The sequence below is a fragment of the Lithobates pipiens genome, unplaced genomic scaffold, assembly GCF_037356315.1.
Source record: "Lithobates pipiens isolate NorthernLeopardFrog02 unplaced genomic scaffold, aLitPip1_a1.2 Scaffold_27, whole genome shotgun sequence".
NCBI lineage: Eukaryota > Metazoa > Chordata > Amphibia > Anura > Ranidae > Lithobates > Lithobates pipiens.
In genome coordinates, this window is record NW_027507788.1 from 138,061,393 (window position 1) to 138,077,284 (window position 15,892).

The 15,892-nt window shown below is 46.1% G+C and overlaps 1 protein-coding gene across 3 annotated transcripts in view; it reads right to left on the reverse strand.

The window, feature by feature from the left end:
* LENG8 (leukocyte receptor cluster member 8) overlaps window positions 1-15,643 on the reverse strand; it is a 53,445-nt gene extending 37,802 nt beyond the window's left edge. For 2 of the 3 annotated variants that reach the window (XM_077457553.1, XM_077457552.1), the window contains exon 1: window positions 15,376-15,642. The gene's annotated coding sequence lies outside the window, so the exon portion shown is untranslated. Of the gene's footprint in view, window positions 1-15,375 lie in introns of all 3 variants that reach the window. The other variant, XM_077457554.1, reaches the window with a different exon arrangement.
* Window positions 15,644-15,892: the final 249 nt, after the last annotated feature.

Genomic DNA, 15,892 nt, shown 5'->3' on the forward strand with positions numbered 1-15,892 from the left:
CAGATACCTGTACTGTACAGGTATCTGCACCCCCCTCCCCCCTGAAAGGTGCCAATTGTGGCGCCGGAGGGGGGGGGGAGGGTTCCGATGAGCGGAAGGTCCACTTTAGGGTGGACCTCCGCTTTAAAAATCGTGAACACAAAAACGCTGTGGAGGATCCCCCCAACCCATAGCCATCCTTACCCCAGCATGCAGCCTGGCTAAGGGGGGGGGGGGGGGGGGGGGGTGGAGTGTGGCCTCTTGGAGAGAAGAACCTCTTCCCCACAACCTTTTCTGGTTTGGCAGGCGTCATGATCTACGAAGGATATACACTGGGGGGACATTTTATTTTTCTTGTTTTCTTTAATAAAAGGAAATGTAAAACACTTTGGTGAATGAGTAAGGATACATTGTACCCCATACTATAACATGGGGGTGGCAGGGGGGTTGTGAGGAAGAAGCCTTTGTTTCCATCAACCCCCCCCAATGTTGACGGAATGTGGCCTGGTCAGGAAGAGACGAGAGCAGCGAGGAGTCCCATAAAATAAAATTATATATATATAAAATTTTTTTTTTTTTTTTTTTTTTTTTTTTTTTTTTTTTTACACACACAAAAGCAGACATTGGATGTTTTCTAACAGAGGGGCTTGCATCTAATTTCAAAGGCGAGAGGCACGGATACTGTCACTAGTCGATAGGGAGGGAGGGGGAAGAGGATGGGGGATAGAGAGCTGCAGATGACTGAGACACGTAAACTGACCAGTGTCAGGGATCAGCAGCCATGATAAACCATGGTCAGTTAACGGGGGGGGGTGGTGTAAAATGCTCTAGAGTAACGGGATCCAATTTTTTTTTTCTTTGGGTTACAATTGCTTTAAGGCTTTCTAGGAGCTGGCTCCAAAAAAAATAAACAAACCAGTACATAGCTGAAATGCATGCACGTTTCTCCATGTTTTCCACCTCTAAAGACACTGCAATTACAGAAAAACACATGTTCATCTACCAGAAATGCACTCTGCTCACAGATCCTGTCACGTGGGTGGACAACACATGGTATTTTTATGGGCTGAGCGTTCAAATATAACAAATTGGGTATTTTTAAAGGCGTCACCTTAAATTACCAACAATCCAGGGTTGATGTACTAAAACTGGAACGAGTGCAAAATCCGGTGCAGCCGTGCATGGTAGCCAATAAGCTTCTAAAGTTAACTTGTTAAATTAAACTTGGACCAAAAAACCTGGAAGCCGATTGGTTTCTATGCAGAGCTCCACCAGATTTTACAGTCTCCAGTTTTAGTAAATCATCCCCTACATGTTCACTTGTAATCATATGCATTAACAAATAACGGTAAAAGAATGTCACGTGCACCATATTTTTATCTACAGAATATGTCACATATGAAAAAGTGATACACTTGCAGTTTTTGAAGGAACTCACCAGGCAGGTTGTTCCAAACATCCTGCAGAAACTAACCACAGATCTTCTGTGGATATAGGTTGCCTCAAATCCTTCTCTCTCTTCATGTAATCCCAGACAGCCTTAAAGAGGAACTGCAGTCTGCAGTGCTTACTTAACCACCTCGCGCCCGCCCTATAGTCGAATGACGGCCGTACAGCAGGTGCTTTCGTCCGGGTGGCCGTCCCTGGACATCCTAATGTTTACTTCCGCAATGTGCGCCGCCGCGGGCGCGCATCGGGGAAGTTCTGTGTTTGCCGTGTCCCCCGGGGACAGACAAACACAGATCGCTGTAAACGGCCAATCACAGCGCGATCGGTGTGTCCAATGGGAGATGATCTCATATGTAAACATATGAGATCATCTCTCAGCGCCGCTCTCCCTCCTCACACAGAGTGTGAGAGGGGAGAGATGAACGGCTGCAGCGGCAGCAGTTCTGATTTGATTTAAAAAAAATAAATAAATAAGTGCCACCTGCCCCCAGTGCCACCTGTCGTCGGTGCCACGTATAAGTGCCACCTGTCGTCGGTGCCACGTATAAGTGCCACGTGTCATTGTCCTGGTGCTCCAGGGCCTTCAAAAGTGTAATAAGTAGTCAACAAGTTAGATGTGTAATTTATGCTCCTAGAACACGTGATGGCGCTCCCTGCATGTTGGGCCTCTCTAAGTGGCCAGGCTGTGAAAAAGTCCCACACACGTGGTATTGTAATACTCAGGAGGAGTAGCAGAATTTTTTTGGGGGTGTCATTTGTGGTATACACATGCCATGTGAGAGAAATAACGACAATTTTGTGGAGAAAAAAAATGAAAAATCTTAATTTTGCAAAGAATTGTGGGGAAAAAAAATAACGTCAAAAAGCTCACTATGCCTCTTACTAAATACTTTGGAATGTCTACTTTCCAAAAAGGGGTCATTTGGGGGGTATTTGTACTTTCCTGACTTGTTCAGGTCACAAGAAGCGAGATAGGCCACCAGTACATCAGATGTGATCAATTTTGTGCGATTCGCACCACAGCTTGTAGACTCTCTAACTTTCACAAAGAACAAATAATATCCACTAATTTGGGTTATTTTTACCAAAAATATGTAGCAGTATAAATTGTGGCCAAAACTTAAGAAAATTTTTTTTATAGTTTGCATAATTCTGTCACAGAAACAAAGAAATATGCGTTTTTTTTCAAAATTTTCGGTCTTTTTTCATTTATAGCGCAAAAAAAAAAACCCCCAGAGGTGATCAAATACCACCAAAAGAAAGCTCCATTTGTGGGAAAAAAGACAAAAAAAATTCATTTGGGTACGGTGTTGCATGACTGAGTCATTCAAAGTGTGAGCACCGAAAGCTGAAAATTGGTCTGGGCAGGAAGGGTGTTTAAGTGCCCAGTAAGCAAGTGGTTAATTTGTAATAAAAAAACATCTTTGCCACTCTGAAGCTTTCCTCCAACAATTTTGCATTTTATATATACTGCGATTATGTACTTGCCAAATATGCTGCAGAAATCTCCCACTACTAATCTACAGCCATTTTAACTGTGGGCAGCTGAAAATGCTGTCTGTTCACTTCCTGGATTTACACAGAGACATGTCCAGCTCTGCAGCTCTCATAGGCCCTCTTATGGCTCATACCGCCTCCCTTTCTGGTAAACTCTCAAGAGAGCTGTGTATGCTGTCATAAGCCTAGGCTAATGACCAGACAAGAAACAGGAAGTGGGGTGTATAAGATAGTCACTCGCAGAAAATGTTTTACTATCCAAAGTTAAAATCAAAAAGGGCAGAAGATTTAATAGATGGAAAAATGAAAAAAAAAAAAAAAGACTGAAGGTCCGCTGTAATGTTGTTGAGATTAGGGCTCTGGAGGCCAAACCATCACTTCCAGGACTCCTTGTTCTTTGCGGTGAAGACAGTTCTTACACACCCACACACGAATGTGTCTCTCCCGGGTTTGGGGTGTGTCTGGTGGGCACTGTTACTGGTAACCAGGTACCATGTGATTACTAAAGTTAGTCAGAGATCACATAATGTAAACAACCTGTCATGAATAGCTTCCCATTTATGAAGATCTTGCTTACAAGCTTTGGTCATACTTCTCTTAAAGCGGAGTGCCACCCATTTAAAAGTCAGCAGCTATAAAAAGTGTTGCTGCTGGCTTTAAATAATCAGACACTCACCTGGCCTATGGTCCAGGGATGAGGGCAGACGAAGCCCCGCTCCTCTCCATGGCATTCTAACTATGGGCGCACGGTTGTTTCTTCACAGCCAGGTGCACGCACAAGCCACGCTGTGAATGGTCGGGTAATTTTCTGGGACCTGTGATGTGTCCCAGAAGACTGCAGGAAAAAGGGAGGCGATCTTCCTTCCAGCGCCGCAGCACCAGGGGAGGAACTGGTGTTGGGTGCCTGTAAAAACAGCGTACCCGCTCCCGCCCCCTCCCCAAAAAAATGACATGCCAAATGTGGCATGTCAGGGGGTCACCAACACTTAAAGTGGAAGTTTCATTTTTGGGTAGAACTCCGCTTTAAGGCCATATACATAGAGGCGATTTACATATTTCATATGAATCAAGACAAAACACTTGTTGGTAACATTTAACCACTACAATACAGGGCACTTTCGCCCCCTTCCTTCCCAGCCCAATTTTCATGGCTCTAGCGCTTTCAGTGACAATTGCGCGGTCATGCTACCCTGTACCCAAATGAAATTTTTATCATTTTGTTCGCACAAATAGGAGCTTTATTTTGGTGTTATTTATTCGCGACTCCATTTTTTATTTTTTGCGATAAAAGCGCAAAAAAGCGGAAATTTGGAAAAAAAACAATATTTTCTTTTTTCTATTTTAAAAGAAATCCAATAAAATCTAATTTTGCCATAAATTTAAGCCAAAATGTATTCTGCTACATGTTTTTGGTAAAAAAAATAACGTTAAGTGTATAATAATTGGTTTGTGCGATTACGGACATATGTACGCAAATGATCATGTACATATGTGTGCAGATAATCATTGGGACATGTGATTTTAGTGGGACATGTGGGGGACATGTTTTTATTATTTGGGGACATGTATGTTTTGGGGACATGTGTGTTTATACTGTGTGGACTGGTGATCAGTGAGTAAAAAACTGTAAAAAACAGCTCCTACTCACTGATCATCAGCCGGCTGCAGGATCTGCTCTCCTCAGCGATGACTTCTGTGTGAGGAGAGGAGGAGCCGATTGCCTAGCAACCAGCTGTTTGTTTACATCACATGACGGCCATGATTGGACATGGCCGTCATGTGATCAGGCCAATCACAGAGCCCTCCTGCCGATCTAAGATGTGCCGTGTCCGGGTGACACGAGCATATCGGGATCGCGCCGCTGCGCGGGCACGCGCGATCCCGCTCCTTCTGAAGGACGTTCCTGAAACGTCCTATCAGAAGTAGACGGCTCCCATCCGGCCGTATATGTGCATTGGACGGGTGGAAAGTGGTTAAATAACAGTCTGGGTTCATATCTGTGCGTGCATGTTGCAGTTAGAGCAGCCTATTCATTTATATGGGTTACCCTACCCACAACAGAAGGAAAGCAGTTCCCCACTTGTTTAATTAAAAAAAAAAAAAAAAAAAAAACATTGTTTTATTGAAGTAAAGCACAGAAAGCAAAAACACAGCTCACAGTGATTAAACACACAGTGAAGGAGTCTACAGCAGAGTACACAAATATTACATCCTATAGTACAATCAGCATATATCATTGGCTAGTATACTAACCGTTGTAACCCTCTTAGCAATTAACACCATATGTATCAAACCAACACCAGAATCATGCAATTGGAAGCGGCGGGACCGAACGCCAACTATGTGTAGGTGTCTGAGTCACTCAGCCAGCAGTCCCGCACTTTATTATACTTGAGTGGGCACCCCCTATTAATGTAAATACACTTTTTGTATGGCAGAGTCGAGTTAATGTCCGCTTTCCACTCCGCTAATGTCGGGGGTGTAGATCTCATTCAATTGCTGGCGATAAGTTTTCTCGCAGTGAACAGAGTTTCCTGCAGGAATATCTTAGTATGTCTGTCGGGTACTCCCGGGTATACCCCCCCTCCCCCCCAAGAGGCATTGTTTGGGGTCTAGGCCAACAGGCGTGCCCATACTGTTGTGTAGAAAGTTCACCACCTGTATCCAGAACCCTTGTAACAAGGGGCATGCCAGTTCCCCACCTTTTCTAAAAACATGTTGCACTGAACTGGGAGAAACATGGGGATAGAAGCTCCCGACCCTTTTTTGAAGACGCACCACAGTTGCAGATATGTGGGGGTCTCTGCTAAAGTGCAGCGTGTTGGGAAAGCATGCAATTTTGCAGGCATTCCCAACATGCAGCTATGTGAATATATTTTTATATGTGGAAAATACTGCGACACACGTAGTCGAAGCGCGTCAGCTGGACCCTCTTACAGACATCGCTGTTTCTCAGATTATGCCAATAACGATCAATTGAAATGTGAGTGTTAATTTTTTATCCATTTTTAATAAACCATTTGTTAAAGTGGTTGTAAACCCTTACAAACCACTTTGACCTACAGGTAAGCCTAGATTGAAGCTTACCTGTAGGTCCAAGCATTATCTCCTAAACCTATATGGTTTAGGAGATATTTGCCCGAAAACGGGCACCACTATCTACGGCGCATGCGCGCATAGACAGCGGCGCGCATTCGTACTGAGCGTGGCATTTCCAAGAATGGAGCTGCCGCGCGTGTCAACTCCCGTGCGCATGCGCGGGAGCGACGTCATCGCGGCTTCGCCGAATGACAGCGGCGGAGCTGCGCGACCCCACCAACAAGATGGATACGGCGGACTACAGGGGACAGCGGCGACTTCGCTGGCTCCTGTGTCAGGTAAGTGACACATAATGGGCTACTATGCGATGCATAGTAATACATTATGCTTTGCAGGGAATGAAAGAGGAAGTAAACTCCTCAGGGTTTACTTCCTCTTTAAATGGTATCACGCTATGCTGGTTCTTTATTTGCATGGTTTATGATACCCGAGCTCCTTATTCCCGTCTGATGACTGAATATCTTATGATGATTACCATTGATGAATACATGGTTTGAGGTTCTCCAGGAGATGACATATAGGCCTTATTACCATTGGGTTCTTGACAACCTACAGGCCTGTATGACTTGAGAGGCGTAAGCTCCTTTGAGTCCATGTCATCTGGTAAGCCTCCTTCCCTTACTACAGTGGTGGCATCATTCTTCTATGCTTCCAAACGTCACAGAGGCTGAACTTCACTTCCTATTTATATTTCACATTTTGATTTTCGATTCACACTGCACACTTTGAAGAGTGTGAAGAGTACTCACTTGATAGACTTTGTCCAAGTTTGTTTTTTTGTTCACAATTTTTGTGTTAATTTATTCACTTTATTGATTTGTGGGATTTAAGGTACTCATATGGGTTATGGTTTTCTGCAACTCAAGCTTCACACTTTTTTAGTTTAGCTATGTGAATATATCCTTAAAAAAATAAAAATAAAAACCACCACACAATTCAGAAAATAAGTTATTTCCAATTGAAATACATTTATCAATGCTTTGTAAAATTTTTGACAGCTAAAATGGGCACAAAACAGTTGCGATAGGCAACTGTTATAGCGAGGAAAAACTATCGGTACTTCTTGTAAAAGAAAAAAAAAAGCTATTGGTGCATCTCTTTTGCCTACAGTGCATTTATGTTTCACAGAGAAACGTGAAGAAATTATGTCATATGGAGGAAAATATTACCTGGAAAAAGATACCAGTGAATTCTCAGCTGCTTTCTGTAATTCAATATGAAGCTATTTGTACATAGAAGCTATTTAAAGATCCTGTACATCTTACTTCCATAACAAAAAAAACACAAGACTATGCCTGATGCAAGATGTCTCGCAAAGCCGTAACAAACAAAATAAATAAAAACACCTATATGAACAAAGCCATCCTGAGACATGTCTAGGTCCACTTTTGGGTGGAGTTGGCTTTAAAAAAAAAAACACTTTAGAGTATTTGTCAGCGAAATGTTTTTTCAATTGCACTAATATCCTGTGATGTGGAACTGTAACTAACCCCCATTTTATTCTTTAGGGGGTCTGCTTTCAAAAATGGATTTGTATGTTTTGGTGATTTTACGCAATAAAAGACTAACGTTTTTTTTTTTAAGGTTATTTTTTAAGCCATCGTTATACTACGCAAATGTGTCTCAATCCCGTGAAACGCCGTAGCTGTACGCCAGCTCATGAACTTGCTTTTATGGGCACGCGCTCCCATTGGCCAGCGGGGGAGACAATGAGCATGTCCGGCGCACTTCACGTCCACCGGCCACCCACAATTATTCCCTGCAGTGACAGAACGGGTATGTGCCTGTGTAAACAAGGCAAATCTCCATTCTGACAGGGGAGATCACACAGATCCCAGCTATATATAAAAAAAGGGGGGGGGGGGGGCAGAAAGGCAGACAAGTAGCTTTAATGCAGAAGTACAAAGCATGTCTTTCTGCATTAAAAACACTGCCTGTCACTGGTCATTCCCAGACTGAATTTTCACTTTGACCCCTTCCCGATCAGCTGCCGCAGTTGTACTGAGGCAAGGTGGCTTCCCTGGGCAAAATGACATTACCTTACATCGGTTGGCCTTTTGGCCACTAGGCAGCGCTGGAGCCAATGTGCATGCAACCGCCGGGCACCCGAGATCGCTCCAAACTGAGACAGAAAGGAAATCCGTCAAATGTAGTCTCCATGCAACCCCTTCCCTACCTGTGACATTTACACAGTAATCAGTGCATTTTTATAGCACTGATCAAATGCCAATGGTCCCAAAAATGTGCCAAAAGTGTCCGATCTGTAATGTCGCAGTCTCAAATTTCCAAGCTCAGAACTAATGCATCAGGGGAGAGAAAATACATGAGGGGGTTTGAATCAAAGAAAGAGCTCACTCCTGTGATGGTGGAGGAGAGCAGTGATGAGTAGGCCTCCCTTAGCAACATCCTGGGAGTATTCCAGTCAGGCTTAAAAGGCATGTAAATGGCCTCCATCTATAGCAAGGCTATTATTCATCTTTAGTCAGAACTGCACAGATTGTTTTAATCTACAAACATAGCTTAGCTGCATAGGCAGATTTTTTGTTAAGGTGAACTATCCTTTTAAGGGGAAAAAACAAACAAAAACAAAGGCCTTTTAGCACCACTTCAATATCAAGCACTTTCCCCCCTCCTGCCCAGGCCAATTTTATGCTTTCTGCGTTGTTGCTTTTTAAATGACAATTGCGCAATCATGCAACACTGTACTCAAACAAAATTGTTATAATTTTGTTCCCACAAATAAGAGTTTTTTTGATGGAATGTGATCACCTCTGCAGTTTTTATTTTTTGCACTATAAAACAGAAAAAAAGTTTTTGTTTCTGTTATAAAATTTTGTAAATAAGTACGTTTTCTACACTGATGGACATCACTGATAAGGAGGCACTGGCAGGTATTACCGATGGGCATTGATTGGCATACCTGGTGGTCCTGTGCTGATAATCATTGCAGACCCCCCTGTCTGGAGAGGAGCCGATCGGCCATCCTCTACTAACATCTGTCAGACACGATAGAGGAAAAGCCAATCCCGTTTACACCGTGATTGGACACAGCTAATTCTGTGGTAAAGGGCCTCTGTCAGAAGCGCTTTACCTAGATTGGAGATGCAGTGTGTCAGACTGACACACCACACTACCGATCGACTCGCTGGGTGCCCCCAGCAGGCACGCGCTGGCTTGTTATCCTGATCACGTCTGGTCAGGATAACTGAACCACTTCCCGCATGTCACTTCGCTATAGACTGGACGAGAAGTGGCTAAACGTGTGTAAAACTGCTCTGGCAGTAAAAGGGTTAAACGTGCGCAGATTCTAAGTTTGCAAGCATCCAGGATTTGCCAAATTAGTTGGAGATGGCTGGGAATAACGGAAATAGAATTTGGAGATCAAATGTATTTAAAGAGGAGTTCTACCTAAAAGTGGAACTTCCGCTGATCTGACAGGTACCCTTCCCCTCTTCCAGGAGTGGGCACTGCAGTTTCGGCCCCACCTCCTCCTTCATCCGCCGCCTGGCCAATTATGTTTTAATTACGATGAATGACGGCGGCACCTGACAGCTGATCCGAAAATCGGCTGGGGTGCCGACATTGCAGACTCCCTGAGCAGGTAAGCTTCTATATATTAAAAGTCAGCAGCTGCAGTATTTGTAGCTGCTAGCTTTTTATCTGTCCCCCATGTGGAACACTGCTTAAAAATAGGATTTTTTGTACTCACCGTAAAAATCCTTTTCTCTGTAATTTACCGACTGACGCAGCTCCTCTCTGCAACAAGTGGGTTGTTAGCCTTATCGCTAGGAGAATACTAGGCATAGTTGCAACACAACGCTCAGAAGGGGGGGGGGGGGGGGAGATGTCCCTCAGGCTACAACCCCCCACACTGGAGGGGCGGGTGCTGTGTCGGTTGGTGAATTACAGAGAAAAGGATGTTACGGCGAGTACAAAAAATAAATAAATCAATCCTATTTTCTCTTATATTCACCGACCGACACAGCTCCTCTCTAACAAAATGGGACGTCCCCAAGCAGTGCCAAAAACGAGGGGTGGGAAAAAACTACATAAAAACTTCATCCACCATAGGAACTAGTGAAACTATACCCCAGGAAAAAAAAAAATAATATTATTATTATTATTATTATTATTATTATTATTATTATTAATAATAATAATAATAATAATATCCACTGCAACTACACGGCCGCCTGCAAAACTTTGCAGCCAAAACAGGCATGAGCCGATGCACTGAAGTCTACCTTGTAGAACTTGGTAAAAACGTGTGGACAGACGACCAGGTAGCCGCTTTACACACCTGAGCGGCAGACGCTTGGTGTGGGAAGGCCCAAGACATTACGATTGCTCTTGTAGAGTGGGCCGTGACCGGAAAGGGGGGCACCTGCCCCTTAAAGGCGTAGGCTTGTACTACAATATCTGTCTGATCCACCTGGAAATGGTGGCCGACAAGACCACCATACCTTTCTTTGGACCAGCCACTGAAACAAACAGCGAGTCTGACTTCCGAAAAGGAGCCGTGGCAGACAAATACACCTTCAGAGCCCTAGCCACGTCAAGAGCATAAAAGGGCCACCTCCTTAGGGCGTTTCGGCTTAGGACACAGATGGTAATACAATGTCCTCTTTGATATGAAAAGCCGCGGCCACTTTCGGTAGAAAAGACGGTTGTGGACGCACTATCTTATCCCTGTGGATAACCAGATAGGGCGACTTGCAGGACAAGGCTGCGAGTTCCAAAACCCTCCTGGCTGATGCGATGGCCACTAGAAAGACCACTTTCTGGGAAAGGGTCAACGGGGGAATCTCCCTGATGTTTTCAAACAGTGTTTTTTGAAGTGCTAACACCAGGTTCAAATCCCATGGGGGTAACGGTGGACGCACCTGAGGAACTACATGTCATACCCCCTGAACGAAGGTACTCACCAAGGAGTGGGATGCTCGGGGTCATTGAAAAAAAAAAAAAAAAAAAGACAGCTAAGGCTGAAATTTGCCCTTTGATGGTGCTCAATGCCAATCTCTGGTCTGCTCCTTGCTGGAGAAACAGCAGGATCCTAGATATGGAAAAAGCGCTCATGCCATCCTTTCTCCTCACACATGGAGATGTAGGCCTTCCAGGTACGATGGTATATTTTCATGCTCTCAACATAGTTGGAATCACCGAGTCCGGCAGACCCCGGTTCCTAAACACCTGGCTCTCAATAGCCATGCCGTTAAAACCAGCAATGGCAAAGCAGGATGGAGAAACTGACCTTGCGACCGAAGGTCCTCTCGCAACGGCAGTCGCCAGGGAGCGTCTGCCACCAGAAGCTGGGTCGGCACAATCACAGACTTCTTGAGGTTCAACAGCCACCCAAATTCTTGCAGGGTCTCCATGGTGATCACCACATCCTCCTCTAATTCTGAGGCGGAAGATGCCCTTGGGAGGAGATCGTCTAGGTATCCCACGATCGTGATCCCAAGTTGTCGCAGCAATGCCAAAACTGGAGCCAGTACCTTGGTAAAGACTCGGGGGGCTGACGCCAGACCAAAAGGAAGGTAGTGGGCTTCCGACTGCAAATAGCAGAAACTTGATGCCGAAGGCATATGGGTATGTGCAGGTACGCATCCTGGATGCGCAAGGATGCCAGGGAGTACCCTTGATGGAGTGCAGCAACTACTGAGCGAACTGATTCCATTCTGAACCTCTGCACTTTCACAAAGTGATTGGGGGCTTTTAGGTTCAAGATCGGACGTACCCATTCCTTCTTGGAACAAACAGATTTGAGCAGAATCCCTGGAAGCGTTTCCGAGTCCGGAACCTGTACAATCATCCCACGATTCAGCAAATCCCTTACCGCCCCCAACAGGGCCTCCCGGTTAACCGGGGATACGGGTATGCTGGAGGGGAAGAATCTGTTTGACGGCCAAGAGAGGAACTCTATCTTGTAGCCTGTGGAAAGCAGATTGCAGACCCAGTGGTCAGATAACCGGGAGGACCACCGGGCTGCAAACTCCTGAAGGCGACACCCCCACCTGAGACATGGGTGGGGGCAAACCTTCATGCGGTAGCACTTTTATTCGCAGGCTTGCGGTTCCAGGGACATTTTTGACCGTCCGTGGGCATCCTGTTGAAGCTCCGGCTGGACGAAAAAGCCATTTGTGAGCGGAAAAAGGAGGGCCCTTGCCTACGGCATGGCTCCTTAGCCTTCCTGGCCTGTGGGAGTAGGGTACTCTTACCACCGGTGGCATTTTTAATAATGTCATCTAAATGAGGCTCCAAAGATCCGGTCGCCAAGGAAGGAAAGTGCTCCAACAATCGCTTTGTCTTGACCAGACGGGGGACTCATCTTCACTATCCGAACGGTCCTCTGGTCAGCGTTGTCTGACAAGACAGAGCAGGGGTCACCAGCCTCAGCAGGACCCAAGTCTGCATCAGAGATCTCGCGGGGAGGGGGGGGGGGGGCTTTTTAGCGCCTTTCTTCCCACGCACCGCCTCCATCTTGGCAACGAACAAATTGAGGACCGCCGTCAGGGTGTCCACAGGGACTGCGCAATCCGCAGGTGACCCGGTTGCAGGGGAAGAAACACCAGTTTCTGAAGCCATGCTGACCCTACCCTGTCTGCCACCCGAAGGGGACTTAGGACAGGGACAGTCCCACTATCCTTGCTGTCGCCGACTGAGGGGCTCTAACCCGCCGGACTCACCACCCCGAGGAGTTCTGCGCTGTTCAGAGCAGTGTCTGTAGACCCCTAGTGCTCCCAGGTGCAGAGGAATCCAAACTGTCGGTGTCAGTCCGTCAGAACGATCATTAAAAACGATCTGAAAAATGTGCTCAGACTACATAAAACAGCCGTCCAGCAAAACAGACAAGAAGCTGAAAGCACATGTAGCTGCTTGCAGGAGAACAAAGAAACGTGCTCAGGCTTCTAGAAAATGGGCGCCAGTGTCCTGAATAGAGAAGCACTGGGAAAATGGGCACTTGAAGGCCAGAAGATCTGCTGCCCTTGCCCACACCTAAAATGACCACCGGACAGCTTCCATGAGGGACAGAGACAGAAACATGGCAGAGACACAGCGCTGCACCGAAGACACAGCCAGACCCTCACAGGCACCTCCCAGGACCAAAACACACAGGGATCCAGGCACCACCAGCCAGCCAGTCCCCTATCCCAGGTGAGAGCCCTCAGGGATCTTACACACATCGCTCAGTACCACATGCAGCATTCCTCCCCCCCCCCCCGTGAGGAGGAGGGGAGGGAAGATAGGGACAGGGGAGAGAAGAGAGGGAGGTGAGGGACACCCAAATGGACCTCCCAGGGAATGCCCAGCTGCTCAACCCCACCGGGGCAGGGAGAGCTGTACTTACCAGTCCTGAAGCTGGGAGACATTCTATTTTAGATCTACACCTGATTGGTACAGGGTAGCTACTGGCTTTGGCATTCTGTGACACAGACATCAGTTGCCCGATCATATGTACGCCCCGGAGCATAAAAGCTCACCGACCACCCCTGGAGCTAAGGTATGTCGTGACCTGCAGGCGCTCGATGGCCGGACTGAGGAGACTACAACGATAAGGGTATCCAGCCTGTCACCCAGCCAGCTGTTGATAGTAGATCACAGGATCATTCATCTTGCACAAAAATACAAGCTTCTGGGAAAAAAAAAAAAAAAAAAAAAACCACACGGACCGATGGGCCCGCAGGGTTCCTAGGTCCTTATGCTTTACTAGGCAAAGTAAAACTGAGGCTAAGGCTGCTTTGCAGGGTGGGGGGTTGTAGCCTGAGGGACCGCCCCCCTGGGCGGAACTAAGAGTTCTGAGTGTTGTGTTACAACTATGTCTAGTATTCTCCTAGTGATAAGGCTAACAACCCATTTGTTACAGAGAGGAGCTTTGTCAGTCAGTGACTATAAGAGAAAATTATGCTTTACCGATTAGCTGTCATACTGCGGCAGGTCGGCACGTTCCCCCCAAATCGTCGTAGATGTACGTTGGCTCCTTTAAGAGCTATAGCAGGCACGCGACTCCACTTCACGGCGAGGGAGCCGATGTCCGCCGGTCACCCGCGATCGCTCCACGGAGAGCCAGAAGGGAGATATGTCAATGAGAAAAAAAAAATAAAAAAATCCCCGTTCTGTCAGGGAAGTAGAGAGAGATCTGCTTTTCCTAGTGATTAGGAACAGCGATTGCTCCCTACTCCCAGACAGAAACACCTCCAAGGGAACACAACCCCTTCCCAGCCAATGTCATTTATACAGTAATCAGTGCATTTTTATAGCACTGATCGCATTATGTCAACGGTCCCAAAAAAAAAAAAAAGTGATCACCATTAAAAAATAAACCCATAAAAAAAGCCATAAATATCCCCTATTTTATAGATGCTATAACTTTTGTACAAACCAATCAATATAGGCAAAGGCCCCTTTCACACTGGGGCGGTTTTTAGGCGCTACAGCGCTAAAAATATCTCCTGTGTAGCACCTGAAAAAAACGGCCCCTTTCACTCCAGTGTGAAAGCCGGAGGGCTTTCAAACTGGAGCGGTGCGCTACCAGGACGGTGAAAAAAAGTCCTGCTAACCGCATCTTTGGAGCGGTGAAAGGAGCGGTGTATTCACCGCTCCTACCCAGGAAATCAATGGGACAGCGTGGCTATACCGCTGGCAAAGCGCTGCTGCAGCGGCGCTTTGCGGGCGGTTTTAACCCTTTTTCGGCCGCTAGCGGAGGGTTAAAGCCACCCCTCTAGCGGCCACAGACCGCTGCTAAAAATAGCAGCGCTTTACCGCTGACGCCTGCACCGCCCCAGTGTGAAAGGGGCCTTGCCGCAATTTTTTTATAATCAAAAACATGTAGAAGAATACATAATCGCCCTAAACTGAGGAAAAAAAATTGTCTCATTTACATTTTTTTAGGGGATTATAGCAAAAAAAAAAAAAAAAAAAAAAAGTGTTTTTTTGTTTATAGCGCAAAATCTAAACCACAGAGGTGATCAAATGGCACCAAAAGAAAGCTCTATGTGTGTGTGTGTGTGTGTGTGTGGGGGGGGGGGAGTTCATTTTATTTGGGTACAACAGCGCACAATCACACAATTGTCAGTTAAAGTGCCGAATCGCAAAAAATGGCCTGGTCATTAAGGGGGTAACTCTTCTAGGGCTGAAGTGGTTAAATACACATATTGGGGGAGGGGGTATTTTGGTCCATGCTGTCCTCAGATTTATACAGCCAGCCCTCCCCCTGTAATGTAATATATATATATATATATATATATATATAAATTATTTCATCATGTCCCTCTACATTGATGGTACCAGCGAGGAGTGTTATCAGAGCGCTTAGCCCTCATACAGTGGAGTGGAGGGCTGTGCGGACATTACCTCAGTCAGCTCTCATACAGGAAATGGAGGCCTCTCCCTCCTGCTCCGGGCTCTCGGTCGTCCCTCTCCCGTTTGCTCTCGGTTTTCTCTGCGGGTTCAGGCCTGGAGCGGCGCTCTCTTCCTGTGTTCTCCTCAGTCGGTGAGCTCTCTGTATCACCCCTCTGATTCCGGTCCGCTGGAATCACACCTCCACAAAAACAAAATGTCGGCAACCGCCCTTCTTACCACTACGTAGCTTCTTCTTTTTTCCTATTTCCGTCCTACGTGTGACGACAACACGTTCGGGTTAGTCCGTTAGCGGAAAGTTCTCCCATAGAGAATTCCTATTGGTTGATCTGTGTTGAATACTGATGAAGAGCAGGCGCCTCTTCCAATGAATAGAGGGGAAGGGGAACACCGGACACAGGAATAGCAAAGTCTTCCGATTGGTTACTGGAAGGGTTGGAGGGGGGAGCAGAAAATCTGAGTTTTCTCCAGTTAAAAAAAAATGCAGTAATTGTATTCTAGTCTATTTTCT